At 33.1% G+C, this 4,676-nt stretch overlaps 1 protein-coding gene across 4 annotated transcripts in view; it reads right to left on the reverse strand.

The window, feature by feature from the left end:
• Window positions 1–284: 284 nt before the first annotated feature.
• Window positions 285–4,676, reverse strand: part of SYNCRIP (synaptotagmin binding cytoplasmic RNA interacting protein) — a 31,686-nt gene continuing 27,294 nt past the window's right edge. For all 4 annotated transcript variants that reach the window (XM_059401028.1, XM_059401025.1, XM_059401024.1 and 1 more), the window contains one exon: window positions 285–4,676. This exon is cut by the window's right edge. The gene's annotated coding sequence lies outside the window, so the exon portion shown is untranslated.

Below are 4,676 nucleotides of genomic sequence, written 5' to 3' on the forward strand. Positions count from 1 at the left end.
ATTAAATTCTTCATCCACTGGCATGTGTGTGACCACAGATTATTTTCACCAATTAAAATTAAGTGAAGACCAACTCTATATGTTTACAACTCCCCATTGTGTGCTTGAATTAGGGATCTTGGAGAATCTGTTTTTTACCATTGGCTAGTCACTTTGAATGTATAGATAATCACAAAAGGTGAAGAGCTCTAAAGATTCCAAATGTCTATTCAAAAGCTGTTAAGTGAAAAACGATGAAATGGAGCACACCCACAATAATTCTTGGACTCCTGGAGATCCTAAGACATGCTACAAAAATAGGTCTTTATTCTTAGGAAAATATAGTCAGAGCTAGCTTCCTTATGCTATACATAAAATCTTAACATCAGAGGCAGTACAGATAGTACAGATAGTTTTTTGAACTGATCTCCAAACAAGCACAAACCCACTACGTTAAAAAGAACAGATAAGTTGAGGTTTTTGGCAAAAGACAGTACTTCACACATCTAATCCAAATCAAAGAGCCTGCAGACAGTTGTTTTCAGTGAGATGAAAGGAATGAAATAAATATAAATTCTATGGATAAATAAATGTAAGAGACAATTTAAATAAGCTAAGAGAACTAATATTTCTTTTAAATAAAAGTACTAGTCAGGTACAAGCTTTTGTTTCTCAATGCCAGACTTCTAAATGTTTATCAGACTACTGTTAAAATCATTAAAAACCTAATCTTGGACCAGAGCATTAGTTATAATACTGTTTTGCATTTGTAAAAAAGATGTTTTTTTCCAACTGAATGCTTCTGGTCCTGAGAAATATTTTATGTATATTACTGAAGGCAGACTGTGGTGCTAATAGAACTTACATTTAAGTACTTTTTAAAAAAGTGACAGACCAAAAAGTCCATCTATTAATTTGCCCACAGTTAAAAATGTCTTTGAACATTGGTTTATAATTAGCATCTTTAAGAAAAGTAGTGGCATGCCCTATTGAGTGGTATCACTGAGTAAATGCTACACTTTAAAACATCATCCTCACAAGTCTATTCATTTTATGTAGTTATTTAAGTCTTTCATTCATTCATTTTATACCCACCAATGAATTCCTATGGTCAGATAGAAATTTTATGGAATACATCACTGGGGAGAAAATGGTCGTGGTGGGTATTCCTGGAAAGTTGTAGGAATCTGAGCATCCATTTACTCTAGGGGCAGCTCCCTCTCCTAAATGCATTAAGTCCTTCCACATTTACTTTCTCCCCTTAGAATAGAGACATGGCTTACTCTATAATAACAAGGTGATCTTCTGTTGTTTTCTAGTCAAGTGACTTCAGCTAAGCAGTCAAAAAAAGCTGGCCTGCGTGTGACAATTTTGCCCATCTAGCATGTGTTCATCCTGATATTAAGTCTTTCCAATACATACAAGTAAATACCCGAGATCACCCCATCAATCCATTCCTATTAAGTTCCTACTTTATCATGAGGAAAATGTTTATATTCTATTAAATCATACTTGCAGTAATTAATAAATTTCTCATGATGCTACAAGAACCACCATCATGAGTGTGCAACCGCTCTTTTTGTGCTCAACCCCCACTTCATTTCTAGTATCTGATTCAACTGCAATGGCTGAAAATCTCCCACAAAAAGCATGTTTGGGAAAATATATATAACACAATTTTCTCACAAAGCAACTTTCTGAAAACTGATTAACTAAACTGATGATCACGTTTGATTGCCAAGTAGTCTGCAGAAACAAAATCTTGCGTCTGTTTAGGTAACTCAAGTTCCTTGTTTAACAATCAGAATGCTTTAAGAATACATTTTTCACCCCAAGGAAGGGACTTGACTCTTGGATTTAAGACCCATTCCTTGACAATATATACAAAATTTCTTTTAACTTGTCATCTGTCCATCTTTGAAGCTGTCAAAGCCAAGAACCCATAAACAAATCACAAATAGCAATAACCTACATTAGTTAACATTCCCCTTTTAACATGTTGACATTTTTACTAAAGGATTAGTTATTTTTGCATTTCCATTTCTCATATCCCATGACATTCCATATAAATTGCATTATTGCTTTATAGGCCACACAACATTCAAAAGTATGTTTATATGCATTGCCTGTTTTCCTTGATCTCTTATTGATAAGAGTTTGATGCTGATTTTTTACTACAGAAATTTAAGTTTGAAAATACCAGTTAGTATTTCTTCTCAGAACTTAATTGTTCACATCACTAATCACTACATGCATATTTAGCTCTGATTATATTGCTCAAAAACTGCACCCATTATCAGAACAGTGCAAATGATATTTAATTTTAAAATTATAATGGCTTGAATTCAAAGTTATTCAAATGAACACTGTCAAGTAATTTCACTTGAGTGTGTATATATTTCATCACCACTGTTTACATTACCCATCAATTCTTCACAATTTCTTTATATCATCATTTTCCCTCCCAAATCCCCAAACTAAGAATGCCAAATAATCTTGGAAACCCACAGCTCCATATTTTAATGTTTCAAGAACACATTTGTGAACTCACAAAAATGTTCATCTTTCAACTTTGACAATGCATTTCTTACTTAAGTCAAACAAACCCGTCCTAAAATCCCAACAAATAATTCTGAGAATTAACTTAAACACCTTGACAGTGTCCCTTAAAAAAGGGTATGACAGTAAAGTGCCAATAGGCATGGCAATGACCTCTCTGATGGGATCATTTAACTCCTTGGAACTGGGAAACGCCAGCACCAAAGATTACACTGAGATTCAATTTAACTGAAGGCTACATTTAGTTTACCCACTTTCCACAACCTATTATACTCATTATATGTTAGAATGAAATGTAAATGTTTGTGTAGCCCTCAAACTTACACTAAGATTTGAAAGAGATGTACTTTTAAAAAAGCACGGGGTAATATATAAAATCAGTGGCAGAAAGTTTCATTAAGCACCAGGAACTAATTTTTGTCACCCCATACTCATTTTGTAGGTAAGTTTCAATAACCGGCAAGGCACATTTACATATATTCCAATGAATACTTATTGACAAATTTTAAATTACACTCTATGTCCCAGCTATCCCAGTAACTGACATACAACATACTAAAATGGTTTATTAAGGTAACATAAAAAAAACCAATTAATGTGAAACATACAGGCTATTGGCAACCACTATTCTAAAATTATGTAAGTACAAATAAACATACTGAAATGTGTGCAATTCTAAGTTTTTAAACCAGAATATTTCTACACTAACACACATTTATATTAATGACACATAAAAAAAATAAAAACTTTATTACAAAAATAAGTTACACTCGCCTCCAGCTTACAGTATAAAACAATTTTATTTGCAGGAATGCAAAATGATTGTTTGCCATGAGCATTTTGAACATATGACATGTCTAATTTTGTTAAATTTGCATTTACTGGGGGAACTGGTGTGTATAAAACCTTAATTAAGTATAATAAGCTCTGATCTTCATCGTGGTGCCTATTGGGTATGTGATATAACTGCAGTATCCCTTTGGGGAAGGGGAAAAGGGATTTCTTTATACCAAGTCCTAATTAGACTATAATTTCACTTTTGACTTTAAGCTATCAATTTAGGACTTGGCAAAAATTTTGAGGGTGATTCAATAGAGGATGCTTCACCACTGAACACTCACTGTCATCAAGGTGCTTTAGAAAATTAAAAACATAGCACAAATGATTGTACTCTATTCTACACGTTATCATGACCTGCATAAGAAATGGAAAGCTGATTCACATTTTTGCAGTGATCAGCAGTAAGAAATGCACTAATGAAACATACCTTTTACCTAAAAAGCTAAACTACAGCCATATACTAATTTCTATGATTTATGAAAAAACTTCAAAATATCCAAATGTCAGGCTTTGCTGTACAATTGTCAGTTTTAGTCTGACTTTTTATAAAGGGACACTGCAGTATTTAGTACAAGTTCGGATGCACTTTTTTTGAACATCTGATGTCTTACAAAAGTAACATCTTGCTAAACTATTATACATCCAAATAACTACAATATCTGAAGAAGCAAGGCTGCTTTTTCAGCCACAAAATACGACAAAAGCAAGGCCTGTTATGATGGTCATGAGGAAGTCTTACAAGCCTCTGAAACTAAAGGCAACTAAGAATGTTACATTTGGTATATTAAAATCTTACCCTCATATCATTTAACAAGCCTTGCTTTTATCTACAAAGATTTTCTATGTACAGTACAGACAGGGTATAGTTCAATCCTCTGCTACTGAGGTAGTTAACCAACCCTTTAAAAAAGGTTCTGAAAAGAACCACTATCTGGAATGCCTGACTAACCAGCTCTGATGATTACACCTGAAACTGCATATCTGAACACAATTCAAAAGTGATTACTATAAAAAAGATATAGACAATCATGATTAACCTTGGTGAGCAGAAATAAAATTTAAGGATACCAACAATGGCATTCATCTATACCACTGCAATAAAATTTAAATGCACAAATTCAAAAGAATATTTCAGAAAACCACTGCTGGGATCCTTAATTTAAAAAAACAGGGGAAAAATCTACTTAGAGCAGATTTTTTAAAGAGAAGAACTTTATTCTTTATTAAGATACCATGCTAGAAGTTATGAAGGATTTCTGTTGGAACACATTTGGAAAATAGAGTAGCTTTAGTTTAAT

Source organism: Mustela nigripes, chromosome 5 (genome assembly GCF_022355385.1).
Source record: "Mustela nigripes isolate SB6536 chromosome 5, MUSNIG.SB6536, whole genome shotgun sequence".
In the NCBI taxonomy this organism is placed as follows: domain Eukaryota; kingdom Metazoa; phylum Chordata; class Mammalia; order Carnivora; family Mustelidae; genus Mustela; species Mustela nigripes.